The sequence below is a fragment of the Miniopterus natalensis genome, chromosome 7, assembly GCF_054644295.1.
Source record: "Miniopterus natalensis isolate mMinNat1 chromosome 7, mMinNat1.hap1, whole genome shotgun sequence".
Taxonomy (NCBI): domain Eukaryota; kingdom Metazoa; phylum Chordata; class Mammalia; order Chiroptera; family Miniopteridae; genus Miniopterus; species Miniopterus natalensis.
Genome location: NC_142087.1, coordinates 5,470,389 through 5,484,518, shown reverse-complemented (window position 1 = coordinate 5,484,518; position 14,130 = coordinate 5,470,389). Strand labels below are relative to the sequence as shown.

At 42.3% G+C, this 14,130-nt stretch overlaps 1 protein-coding gene across 1 annotated transcript in view; it reads left to right on the top strand.

The window, feature by feature from the left end:
- The window catches only part of STK4 (serine/threonine kinase 4), an 86,163-nt gene that overhangs the window by 66,996 nt on the left and 5,037 nt on the right, over nucleotides 1-14,130 (top strand). The gene's annotated exons all lie outside the window — the stretch shown is intronic.

Here is a 14,130-nt window from a genome sequence, read left to right as displayed (position 1 = left end):
AGGTACGACTAGTGATAAGAAATCATTTAGATCTAGATGGCTTAGAACAGAAGATCAGAAATGGATCCTAAGACCTGCAAATAGTATCTTGGCACCTTGGGCCCTGGAAAGTACTGTCCTGAGGTCATTTTCATGTGGCTTCACTGGAAGCACAGGTGCCAAATAGCATATGTCTTAAATTCCTAGAAACCGTCATCTTGCTCAGTAAGCTGTTCCAACACTGTATATGGGCTTTCAACTCCTAGTACATCTCCAACAAGAGTTATCATCCAATGTTTTCTTTACCACTTCTGGTCATTTCTGAGAAGAAGGGGGGATTCCACAATTTGGGAAGTAATTCACATCATTGCTTAAAAGCTCTGCCTGAAGATACCGTTCCTCAAGGAACTTCTACCCATGTGTTCGGTTATATCTCACAGAAGCTCTGCAGAATGTGGGCATTATCTGACTTTTTCATTTTACAGATAGAGAAAGCCAGTCTCTGGTCTTTAGCCAGTGCTTAATATTATGGCAACTTGACTTGAGTAAACCTTGCCAGCCTTATGCTAACTCTTTGTTACCAAGGCCAGCAGCTAAGTCTTGGTATTCTCTATATTCAGTGTAATCTATAACTGAGATTATAAGTGTGAAAGCCCCTGACCAGTAGTAGATGGTACGTGATGTTTCATTAAAAGTACCAACTAGTCAGACAGAGCCAGGTACACTTTTTAGCCTTTTATTTTTAAATTATCATCATCATTATTATTGTTGTTACTAAAATTCTCACTGGAGGATATGTTTTTTATTGATTTGAGAGAGAGAAAGAGAAATATTGATATGAGAGAAACAGCGATCGTTTGCCTCTTGTATGTGCCCCTACCAAAGATCAAACCCGCAACCTGGGTATGTGCCCTGACTGGGAATCAAACCCGAGACTGGTGCACGGGACGACGCTCCAACCAACTGAGCCACCAGCCAGGGCCAGATTCAGGTTTGATCTCTGCCATTTGGTGACTGTGTAACCTTAGACAGATTAATTCTGCAAATCTCAAATGTTCCATCAATAGAGTTAATAATTATAGCTGTAAGATTTAGTGAAGAGCATATGAGGTAATACAAGAAAGTGCTTCACATAGTAACCAGCTAATAATGGTTAATAAATGTTTTTAAATGCAGGCTTATTATTATTGTTATTATTACTGTAATCATTATACAATGAGTCCTTAAATCCTGCCCTCTCACCGAGGCAGCACTGCTCACATCTCTGCCCTTCCTTTCTTTTTGTCTTCTTGATTTACTGGAATAACAATGGTAGCGTTATAAGAAAGTGAAATGGGCAGGCACTGTTTCTGGCCCCTGGAGATTTCCCCTTATTTCACAAGAGGAAGTTTTGGGAGTTATCTAAGTATCTGTCATGTTGCCAGAACTGGGAATTGGGAGTTAACTAGTCCTTTTGTCCTGCTTCCAGGAGAAGCCCTTCTGCTCGGTAATATCACGACTGTCTATTTTCCAAGATTATTTCCTCTGCTGTAGCTCAATCATTTAGTACACATTTTAACAGCATAGCTCATCCTACTTTGTGGTCCAGAATTCTTAGTCTATGGTCTTTATGGTTTTATTCCAAATAAATCTAGGGTCCCACTCCCCCCAAAATCTTGATTCTTATCTAAGTTTTTAAAACTTTTGGCATAAAATTTTGGATTTTAAACTTTGCAGTATCTGTAATTCTAGCTTGCTTTCCATTCCTATTATATTTATTTTCTTGATTAAATTTATGAGTTTTCTCCCCCCCCCCCCCCCCCCCCCCCCCCAGTCATTTGAAAGAACTAGCTTTCAGTTTTGTTGATCCTTGCTTTTGGATCATGAGTTTATGTTCTTACCTTTATCTACTGTCTGGGTTTATTCTATTGTTGGTTTTCCTCCAGTTGGACAGTTAAGTGTATTAATTTTCAATCATCTCTCTTTTCTAATATATGCATGTAATGCTGTTTCCTTTAAGTCTTGAACTACCTTCTACAATTTTTGATACATCCTTTTTTGTTTTGTAAAGTCAGGTTTATTGAGGTTTAATTTATATATCATAAAATGTGTTCCTTTTAAGTGTACAATTTGATGAATTTTGACACGTGTACAGTTGTGTAAATGCCACTATAATCAAAATCTAGAACGTTTCCGTCAACCCAGGAGCTCCCTCCTACCTTGTTTCTGTCCCTGTAGCTGTGGCTTTTGCGCCGCTGCAGGAGTGAGTCAGAGTTTACAGCCCGGAGCATTGGGCCGCCGTTTGGCGCGCGGTTTGGAGATTCCTGCATCTTGTTCCTGGATCTGCAGTTGCTCCTTTTGTTTGCTGAGTGGTTTCAATTTTATGGCTATACTACAATTTATTTATCTATTCACTGTTAATATAGTTTTCAATGGGATCAAATGAGAGCATTTTAATCTGTACTTGGGCTGCAAATAAACATACCAGAGTATTCTGGATTTGAAATTATTTGGGCATTTTTTATATTTGAGGTTTTATTTGGGTGTGGCGTTCTGGAAGCTTTTCCGTTAGTGGGCAAACTTGTGCTCCTGTGAACTCACATGTGTCCTTCCTCCCTATAGTAGTCTGGGTCCAGTCAGGAAATAGAAACCACACAGTGGTTGAATAGAAGTTTAACACAAAGAGTTATTAACTGTGATAAAAAAGTAACTAAGGTAGAGGGAAACTATGGATCCCTAGGGCTGTGGGGCATTCCCAGTGAAGGACGAACTACCGGGAGTTCAGACCTCAGTGGAGAAGGTATGGGTTAGCCCAAGGCAGAGCAGAGGAGTGCGCTGATTTGGCCAGACCAGACGTGGCCCAAAGGCTCTGGGCAAGGCCTAGGCTCGCCTCGGAGTGCCGGCCAGAGGCAGGTGATCAGCAGCCAGGGACCTGGGTGCACCAGTGGGGGCAGGAGGCCTCCAGAGCCTACAAGCTGTGTGGGGGCTCTGGTGTCCATGTTGACAGGGCTCCAGGCTTGAAAGAAGTGCTTAAAGGGGTTCTGTTGTTTATCATTGAGCACACATAGAAAGGTGCATTTGGAGCAGAGACAATAAATTGATAACTGATATACTCTCCCTGTTCTTTTTCTTTTAATTTATTTTTTTAACATCATTTTCTTTTTATTCAACATAAAGAAATCAAGTGTATACTTGCCTTGTCAGACTGTCTATCCCCGACTAAGATATCTAATTTAACCTTTACTAAATCAGTCTTCAAGCCCACCCTTTTCCCATTCTTTTTACTGGCATTTTTTAAAATTGAATTTATTGGGATGACATTGGTTAATAAAATTATGTAGGTTTCAGGTGTGCAGTTCTATAATACATCATCTGTATTGTATTGTGTGTTCACCACTGCAAGTCAGTTCTCCTTCCATCACCACTTACCCCTCTTTGCCTTCTTCTACCTTCCCTCACCCCCCTTCTCTTTTTAAAAGAAATACTATAAACTCAAAGGCACTAATAAGAGCATGCTTGTGCTATTCTTCAGACACTTCATGAGGGGAAAAGCGTTGAAGAAAATGAGACCTTACAGGGAATATGTTTATTGACAAATACAAACATCATATTAATCATGAAATATACCTTCCCCATGATACATTGCCACACACATCACGATGTTTCCCCCACTCTCCCCCTCCCTGTCAGTGTAGATTCCAAGCCTGTCAGACCCCAGATTGGAGGCAGTTTCTTTCTTCATGACGCTAGCTCATTGTAGAAAACAATTAGGATGCAAATTTTAAAGAACAGTTTTATACCAGAGGAGCTAAGTGTTTTTAACTCTGAGCTTAGATGAGCTTACTACTAGGAAAATGGTGATCATCCTTTCTGAACCAAAATACTACAGTTTTTTTCTGGTGTGAATTTATACACATTTGAAAAGTATTACCATGGCATAAATTAAACCACATTTATTATTCATAGCAATGAAACACTTGTTGAAAAGAATAAAGGACTGTCCCAAAGTATCTGGGACATATACATATTAATACTTTTCCAGAATAGGAATACACTCATCTTCTTGAGACAGCGTTAAATCAGAGGAATAAAAAAATGATAAAAATCCCTATTAGGCAGTTATGTGTTTTTGGCAGAATCGAAAATCAGTTCCCCTCCCCCCCTCCCCCTCCCCTCCCCCCCGCATCGCCTCTCTATCTGATTTATGTTTTTGACAAGACTTGATAGCCATTGCAGAAGAACTCTGACATGCCTTGCAGACAGAACTTATCTGCTTTTGTTGCAGAATTCTTTTTTCTCAAAAGTTATTGAGGGAATATTTCTTTTGGGGGTATTTAGGTTGTAAATCTCTGACCGTTCATTACATGGGTGTTCCCAGCAGTAGAGCTTAATTACAGAAGTTTTTATATACTTCCCAGAGATTGGGTGCTGTTCACTTACAAGTTTTCCCAGTTTAAGAAAGCCCAAATTATAAAAATTTAGGCCTGCAAAATAACTTACTCAGAGAATTTTATTTGCATTCTTAACTAGTTTTCTGTAAGCAGTTTGTTCTTTTAGTGTATTTATATTGGATCCTATTTAGTCAGAAGATACCTTTTAAGACTCCCTCTATTAAGTAAAGTGGGATCAGTTTGTATATTAGCTTTCAGATTTGCTTGGGATTCTTTGGGCTTCTTCTGTTTGGCAAAATGAAACAGAAAAGCCTGCCCTTTTGTTATCTTGGAAATTTCCAGCCGGAGAAAGTGTACAGAGGCACGGCTTGCCGGGGTTCTTACGTGACCAGCTAGCTCTTTTCCTAAATTATTAAGCTACATTAAAACAGCAGCTCAGTGCAGTTGGTGTTTAGGTATTCTTACCTTCTGAAAGATTAATATCACTGCAAGAACGCTGATACTTTTGACATCACCCTTCAGTGCTTTCAGATATCAGGAACATCGTATTTGGCTCTATTTCTGTGCTCTACCTTCTTCAGTTTGCAGTTATCCTAGGAGGTTTACTAGTAGCTTTGTGTTTGCTAACTTTCTGAAGGTTTTCCTCTCACAGTTTGGCTTCCTTAAGTGTGAAATTTATAAAACAATTTATAGCTACCCTTAAAATAGAATTTTTCTTTAAAAGCAACCAAGACTAGAGAGATTTTTATGTCCACTTTTCCTTGTAGCTTTATTGCATTCATGACACTGGAGGAGCTCTTCATTTTGAGTTTGGCCTGCATGGGTCACTTTGGAGTAAGTGATATAACCTTATTTAACAAACTTATACTCTTAGGCTTATTTGTTGATTACAGATTTTCAAAGCTTCTTGAAAGCCTACTATCTTACTAATAATTGAGGGAACACAGTGAAAGGTCATTTTCAAGTAAGGGCTTAACACTTAAGGATATATTTCTTTATTAAATATTTATTGAGGACTCTTTTCTGCTGACCTGACTCTGAAAATATTAGATGTAGTTCCTACTGTTTTTGTTGTTGTTGTTAACCCTCACCCAAGGATATTTTTCCCACTGATTTTCAGAGAGAGTGGAAGGGATGGGGGAGGGGAAGAGAGAGAAAGAGAGAAACCAATGTGAGAGAGACATGTTGAGTGGTTGTCTCCCACATGTGCCCAGACCTTAAATAGCTCCCACTTTATGGCAGGAAAAGGTAGTCAGGGAAAAGAGGAGCTGGAGTTTGAGCTCCTAAAGGAATTTTGAGTAGCTCTATTAACATTGACAAATGAACTCACAGATCCTTTCATTTACAGGATGGGGCAAAAGTAGGTTTACAGTTGTTGGTATGGAAAATAATATAGTGATTAATTAATAATAATACAAGAATAAACTCTGTTTTGCATACTCACAACTGCAAACCTATTTTTGCCCTACCCTGTATTTAACCTAATTTTATTAGTTCCTTGTATCTTAAGCATGATAATTACTTGAAATAAGATTTGCATTTCATTTTTTAAAATTCTACAATTCAGACTTTCCCCCAAGTTAGAGTGAATGTCCATTCTTTGCACTATAAATGTCTAAAAAGGGTAAGCTCTTCCTCTCAGACACTCTGACCACAAGGATGCTTCCTTCTCTCAACTCCCGTGGCACATGTTGACTTGACATGGAGTTGGCTCGGTCTTTACTGTCAGACATGCTAGAGCTCACATCTAACTCAGCCACCTATACTTACTGGCTTTAGGGCCATGAGCAAATTCCTGTATCTCTAAGGCTCAGTTTCCCCCTGTGAGGTGGGATAGCAATACTTGTTTCATAAACTATTCTGAGGATTACATGAGACAGTGCATGTACAGTGCTGAGAACAGTGCCTAGCACACAGCACTCAGTTAAATGCAGCTCTCATTACTATTAGCTATCATTAGGCACTTAGTAATGGCAGATTGTAGCTTGTTTTCATGATTTATCTACCTAATTTATCTCCACTTCTAGTGTAAAGGGATACATCCATATGCTTTTTGTCCTGTACACACCCTTAACTACACCCTACTCCTGCCCAGCCCAGGCCTAGCACAAGTGTGTGACACACAGAAGGTACTTGCTGTGTCTTTATAATGAAAGATTTAATGCTGGATAGCAGTGCAACGCCTTGTGACAACCATTACTCTTTTGTATTTGTGGTATGAAATTTCTTTATGGATTCTTGCTGTGGAAAGCCAGAGTCATGAGGGTAGGAAAAAATCTGGATTTGGTCAAAACTTTATTACTTCTGGCCAAAGGCTCTTCTAAAACTCACAGAACAAAAACAAAACAACAGTAACAAAAAGCAGGTGCATTGTGATATCCTGAGTAAGTTGTGAAAGTTCATGGCCGAGCAGAGATGGAGTAAATTCTAAGCCTGCAAAAGTACTAGTTCAAAAATTAATTCTGCCAGTGTATACTTGAGGATTATTCTCAATAAACCACAGATAAGTAATAGTATGCAAGCAATATACTTTATATTATAGTAAAACCTCTTTGTTTAAAGAAAAAGCCTTTTGCTTCTTGTCTTTGTGTTTATACCATTTATCAAATCATGTCCTTTATATGTACCCACACTCACTGTACATGTTCAGCCCTCACTCGGAGGGCGCCTCTCTGGATTCAGTCTTCAGATTGGTTGAGGCCAATGAGCTGACCCACATCAGAGCACTTGTCACTATATTACCAGGCTTGCTTGCAGACAGGTTTCTTTGTTTTACCCAGGCTCAAGGTCTGCATTTCATTCCAGTCTTCTTGGTACATATTTTACATACACACAGTTGTGTTTTCTTTGGTTGAAATTCTCATAACAATTCCATGTATTGATTTGAAATCATCATAAACTCAAACTAGAATTGAAGTTATCTTTAATTGATATAGTTTTACAGCTTTTCTTCCTTATTGGATATAAGGGCCTGATGGAAGCAAAATTTGCCATGACCATAATTTGAATCAGAGGAAGTCGCTCATTAAAATTCTCACAAGGTTCATTTAAGGAGCAATATCTTTTGAAATTGAAGGGTCTGGTCCGGTGCTTACTTCATCTGTACAAGTTGTGATTTCATCGTCAGCTTCCTTTTCTGCCTATCTTCTTACTCATCTGCTGAAAGATTACAGCATCACCTGGGAATCTTATCCTACTAAAGCCACCTCTCCCCAGTGTAGAACCCACTCCTAGACAGAGACAAGAAAGGGCGAATATCTTGGGTGGAACTAAATCAATGCCCTAGGTGCCTTTAGACCAACCTTCGTACATTTTCTCTGTTGCACTTTTGCTAACCCTTCAAGGGCTGGTGTTGAAGGTATGGAATAGTGTGTTGGTGGCCTCATTTGACTTTTTAGCTTCTATCAAGCTTCTTTATCATCTTGCTGAATTCAAAAGGTGTGTTCTTTCCTTATCTTGGCCACACTAAAACATCACCTGTGACAGGGCATCACCCTGACTCACCTGTCCAGAAAGGGTGACACGTTTGAGAAATCCTGTTTGTGACATTGGGCACAGATTAGAGAGTTCAATCTGTACAGAACTGAAGCTTGTCCTTAAAACATTGGCAAGTCTCTCTTTGATGGTTTTTTAGGGACATTTTGTGACACTGTTTGCACAATAGACTTCTGAGGTGAGAGTTTGTAGCAGCGGAGGAGCAGAAGTTTGAAATAGGGCTAAACCCTATACCTGGGGTGAGGACCAGACCTGTTTGTTCTCATGGGCCTGAAGCCTGCTGCACATTCTGATGCGTTTAGTTTAGCTTGACTCTGCTGATTTATAGGCTAATAGTCAGTGGAATTTCTATGAGTTCTCACTTGTGATGAAACATCAGCCAGATATTCTCGGTTGTTCTCAGGGCCAGTTGTGCAACCAACACTGACACGGTGTAATTCAGAATCCCAGAGTTGCAAAGCAACGTGAGAAGAAATCGGTTCCCATCAGCCTCCTATATTCACACTGATGCTGGGTTTTGAGGATTTTGCCATGTTCTGGCCCAGAGGACACAAGCCAGGTTCATCTGATTTGGGATTTCCGCACACAGTTCTCTAGCGACGCCTCTGTGTGTATGTTATGTGTCCTGCACTGTCAAGCTCAGTTCTTACAGCAACTGCAGCTACTATTTCTATTACTCACGTGTTTCCTCCATTCTCCAGAAGAGGATTTAAGGAGGCAGCTCCCACTTACCCACTTTCCATTCTGGTGTACACCAGACACTATGTTATATACTTTACCAATACTTCTGAGCCTCACAGTTTCCCTTGTAGGGTAAATATTGTTGTCCTGTACTGAAAATGGGAAGGTGAGGCACTTGTTATATGACTTGCCCAAGGGCATCCGCCACCAAGGACAGAGCTCCCATGGAACCCAGGCCCATGTGACTCAAAGCCAGTGCTCTTGCCCCTAAACCTGTCTTCTTCTCCAACAAATGTTGCCCAACGGTGTTCCTGGCCTAATAGAGCTGCCAGTAAAGTTGGTTGATTAGATTTGAATAATGTTCAGCAACCTTGAATTGAGTCACTGCCCCTCAGTTTCAGTGCCATGCACATACTAGGTACTGGTATTTTTACATGAGGAAAGGCAGCAAAGTAGTAGCCTCGTTCACCCGTTTCACAGGTGGGGATATAAGCCCTGCGGAGGTCACATAACTTGCCTGAAGTCTACGTCATTGCTGAGCAGTGGCATTTTTTCATGTGAGGCCATCAGATGCATTTAGTGTCGGCCTCCCCACACATGCCACTAGCCCACGCCCATCTCCAAAAACACTTCAGGTGGTGGTTAGTCTCTTCCAGTTCTCTGCTGTTTCAATTTGGGGGAATTCCTTGCCCACTCTTATCCTCGTTGACCTCATTTGTAAGAGGAGGACAGTAATGATACCTACCTTCCACCTGGGTTAAGTGAAACAGTGCAGGCAAGAAATGCTTAGCTCCGTGCGGAACACACGACATATGCTCACGTAATTAACATATTTCTTCCATGTTTACATGTGGAATCAGTAGTAAGACAGCACTGTATCCTGCTGAAACTGAGGGATGCTGAATTTTGGATTGAAAAAAGCTTAATTTAGATATGACACATTTTCAGAGACCTCATTGTTTAAGAGAAATTTCATGTGCACATCTGTGTTGCCGTTACTTGCTCAGACATGTGACAGATCATCAGTCAGGGTCACAGGCAAATGGTAAGTGCAGTCTAGGTGGTCATTAGCCAGTAGTCAGTGACCGTAACCTCAGACATCAGTGCTTTCTATCATACTCAGAGCCCACCCTTCCCATTTTCCCAAGCGGTCAGGCATTCTAAATAATCATCAGTAAGAGGCCTGTTTTACCTTCTCCATCCTCTGTGACCTCTCCCAGGAAGAGAGCCAAAATCCCTGTGCGTGGTCTGTTTTCTCCAGCACAGCCCACCTTCAGGAATGAGCCTGTGGCTCTGGGTTCGGCGTTCATTTTGTCTTGTCCAGAAGGATCACATCTTATTCTTTTAATTATCTCATTGTTTCTTGTAGTAGAAGTTCTTTTTTGTCTAAAAAAAAAAAAAAAAAATTAAATTGGACATGCCCTTTATTGCTGACTAAGGATTAGAAACCTGCTTTCTTAAAAGTCAATATAAAACATAGCAATTTCAATCAAGTGAGCAGAGACTTCCTTCAATTTCAAAAGAATGTTGAGAGGAATGGAAGGTCCTTGAGGGCAGGACTCACTCACTCCTTGTTCCACACGGAGTCCTCTCCGCACCGCACCCAGAGCCTTGTCGCAGGCGGTGGTGCTCAGGGGAAGCCCGCTGCCTTGGTTTCTGTGGCTTTCTTTATTGTTTAACTGGAAACGAAGGGCACTTTATCCATTCCTCAGCCAGTGTTATGCTTAGCACAGTGAACAAGACAAAGCCACTGCCCTTGTGGAACTTCAATCCTAGTAAGAGAGACAAGTAAAAGAAAATAAATGAGCATGATTACAAGGTGCCATGACTGTTCTGAAGGAAATAAACTTGGGGCTGAGACAGAGAGTAATGGAGAGGAGGCGACCTTTCTAGATCAGATGGCCAGAGAAGTAGACGTCTGAGCTAAGGCCTAAAGGACCAGGAAGAATGGGAGATGAGCCATCAAGGCAGAAAGAGCATTTCCTTTGAGGCCAAAGTGTGGCCTGTTTGAGGATCTAAAATAAAGTGTGTGTGGCTAGAGGGTCTTGAGCAAGGGGGGGAGTAGTAGGTAATGAAGTTGGAGGGGCCAGTGGGGCCAGAGATGTGGGCCTTTGTAGCCCTGGTGAGTTGTTAGGTTTTGTTCTAAGTGTAGTAGGAAACAAGGGTGAAGTGATCTAACCCATTTCTATATTTTTAATTATGTTTGTTGCTATGAGATAATGGAGGCCTGATTTGAGGGGTTGGAGGTAGAAATGGAAAAATGTGGTTGGATTTGAGTTAAACCAGTCGGATTTGAAGGATTGGACATGGACAGGGGGTAGTGAGGGAAGGGAAGAATCACGGATGACTTGAGCACCCTGAGGTGGGGAAGACTGGGAAGTAGGGAAAAGGCTGGGGGAGGAGGAAGGTGGGACTCCAGAGCTTCGTGGTACATGTGTTAAGTGGCAGGCTTCCATGAGGTCATCAGGGACTGAGATTTCCACTAGGATCTGCTCTGGATGTATAAGCCTGGAGCTCAAAGGAGAATTCTGGTCTAGCGATATAAATGTGTGAGTGACAGTACAGAGAGGACTTTAAACCCTGGGGGATAGATGACATACTAAATGGTGGCATTTCCTTTAACTCATGACAAGAGCTCAAGCTACCTACATGGCCAATTTGAGAATTTGCTGTAGCAACACTGTAGAACCACAGTTATTTTATTGCAAAATATCCACTTGAAATTTATTTATGCCACCAATGACCAGGAAAGTGAAATGCTATACTTGGCTCCATAGAACCATTCTCTCAGTTTGTTTTCAGAAAAATCCATATCTGGATGGTGTCACCGAGTCATTAGCAGTGACTGACTGGCTGTGTTCTAATAGGTCAGGTGTAACTTAAGCCCCAGAGGCCTTTGGGCAAGTCAATTAGTCTGAAGGTGGCTGAGATAAAGCAGCGGAGCTTGTTGTTGCCCCAGATTAGCATCAAGGGCAAAGACGCTGCATCGAAATCGGAAACCTGGAAGAAGCTTCCCACCAGAGACAGGAATTACTTTGTGAGAATTTTGCTATGGGGAAAACAAGAAGGAATGCAGAATCATGCTTACCAAATGTGAGGCTTTATAAGACACACCTGAAGGGCTTCTTTAGCAGTCAGTCCTGTGCCTTACCTCCCAGGGAGTCCGATCGAGTAGCTCTGGGTGGGGGCTCAGGAGTCTGTATTTGTACCAAGTGATTCTGGTGCAGGTGACCCATGGATCACGCTTTGAAACGTTGAGTCTAAAAAGAGCTTTGAGGTCATCGAGGTAGCCCTGTCTCACCATGGGCACAGGCATACGAAGGGGCTTGCCTTGAGGCGCAGAACAAGTTGGAAAGCCAGTGCAGCTCTGCTCACTCACACTCTTCACTTTGCAGTTGATGCGTCACCCTAACGGTGGAGAAAAGCAAGTCTCCCCTCCCGGTTCCCAGCTCCCCTTCACTGTAGTTTTTCTTCTCTTTCCTTCTCCCAAAGCACGCATCACCTTCTAACGTAAGAGGGCTTCACTGTGTTCATTGTTATTTGTCTGTCTTGCCTCACTAAAATGTTAGCTTCACAAGGGCACTGATTTTGGATTTTTTTCCAGTGAAGGAAAAAACTCTAGCCTTCGTTGAGAGGGTGGAGTGTGAGTGTGAAGGGCTACAGTGGCCTCCCCAGAAATGGTTCAGTGACCTGTTGCCACAGGAATTTCTCTGTGTATCCTATGTTCCCTGGGTAGTGCCTGGCCCATAGTAGGTGTTGAATGAATATTTGATAAGTGGATGGATGGATGAAAAATATTTTGTTGAGCTATAAATCAGTTAATGGGCATTGCGGTAAAGTGCCAACCCTTAGGCTTTGTTAGCCCAAAATAGTGTAGAATATTTTCTTTTTCACTTGTTTGCCACCAGTGCTGGCTTGGATGAGAGGTTACAAAAACAGCTTGTTTATGGAGATTAATAGAGGCTTTTTTAATAATAATAATAGCTACAGTAACAGTCATAAATAACAACTGAAAACTGCTGCCATTTGTAGGATGCTTACCATCTGCCACATAGGTGCCATATGAAGTTCTGAACTAAGAACATCAGACCCTTAACTCATCCAGTCCTCATTACAGTCCAAGGATGGAGAAACTGGTGTTGTCTGTTTTCCAGAGAAGGAAACTGAGGCTCAGAGAGGTGAAGTTATTTGTCCAGGTTACACAGTCAATAGAGACTTAAGATCTGTGATCGAAAGGGGAAGTCCTTAACTACCAGTCACATTCATTATTAGGTTTGGGGTGTTCTCTGGGGAAGGGATTGGAAAAGCCAAAGACTAAGCAGGCATCACTTTTTGGGGTGTCCCTGGGCCAAGAACACCAACCTCCTAGATGGTATAAAACTACAGGCTGGAAAGGAAGATACATTTTTTCAGCCCAACTTTCCAGCATTTCCCCACACTCTCAGGTCTTTCCATTCTCACATTACAAAGGACCTTTGGTCTTGAACTGTTAGGCTTTTCTCACTTCTCAGACAACCTCCCTGTAGTGGGGCCAAGGGAAATGCCTGTGGTGACAGGTCACTGAACCATTTCTGGGGAGGCCACTGTAGCACTCCACACTCACTCACACCCCGCCCCGTAAAGGAAGGGGGACAGAAAGGCTCCTTCAGCCACCTTCCTGTACCACTTCCCTGTTGGGGCCTCAGGAAGGGGCTGAGGGCGATGATTCTATAAATCTCTCCAAAGACTTGAGTGAGGTTTTTGAGTTCTTGAAACTGGTACCTATTAAAAGAGTTGTGAGCTCACAGAATTCATCACCACTTGCTGTGGATAATGTCGCATTCATTCCCACCCTGCCAGCCAGGACTGGCCTTGCTCGGGTTCAGTGAAGACTCCATACATACAGCAACCAAACCCACCCGGCCAGTAACTGCAGACACAGGTTGGCCACGGTGCGCCCCTGGGCTTTAGTGAAGAGAGAGGGCTGTCACTTGCAGTGCCATCTTTAAGCACACAATGTACGGGGCACTGTGTTAACAACTCTACAGCCCTGATCTCATTTAATTCTAATAAACATGATGAGGTATTGCTGTCCCACTTCTGTAGATGAGGAAGGCCTGGAGAGATCGGCGACTTGCCTGAGTCTCCCAGCACTTTTTTTTTTTTAATATATCTTTATTGATTTCAGAGAGAGGAAAGGAGAGGGAGGGAGAGAGACAGAAACATCAATGATGAGAGTCATTGATCGAGCCCGCAACCCGGGCATGTGCCCTGCCCGGGAATAGAACTCCGATCGCCCAGATCCCAGGTCGACGCTCAACCGCTGAGCCACGCCCGGCCGGGCTCCCAGCACTTTTGAGAGGCAGAGCCCCGATTTAAACACGGGTTGAGGTGGTCATAAAGCCTGTGCTTCGAGAGTCTGCTCCTTCTGTGACGTCGGTTAAGAGCATGGACTCTGGGTGTGAATCTAGACTCTGTTGCTTACTGGCTGTGAGACACTGCAAGTCACTCAGCCACTCTCTTCATTGGCTCATTCATCGGTAACCCAGGGATAAGGAACTACTCAGATCATGGGGTTGCGAGGATTAATGAATCAATGGATGTAAAGCACTATATGCATGGTAGC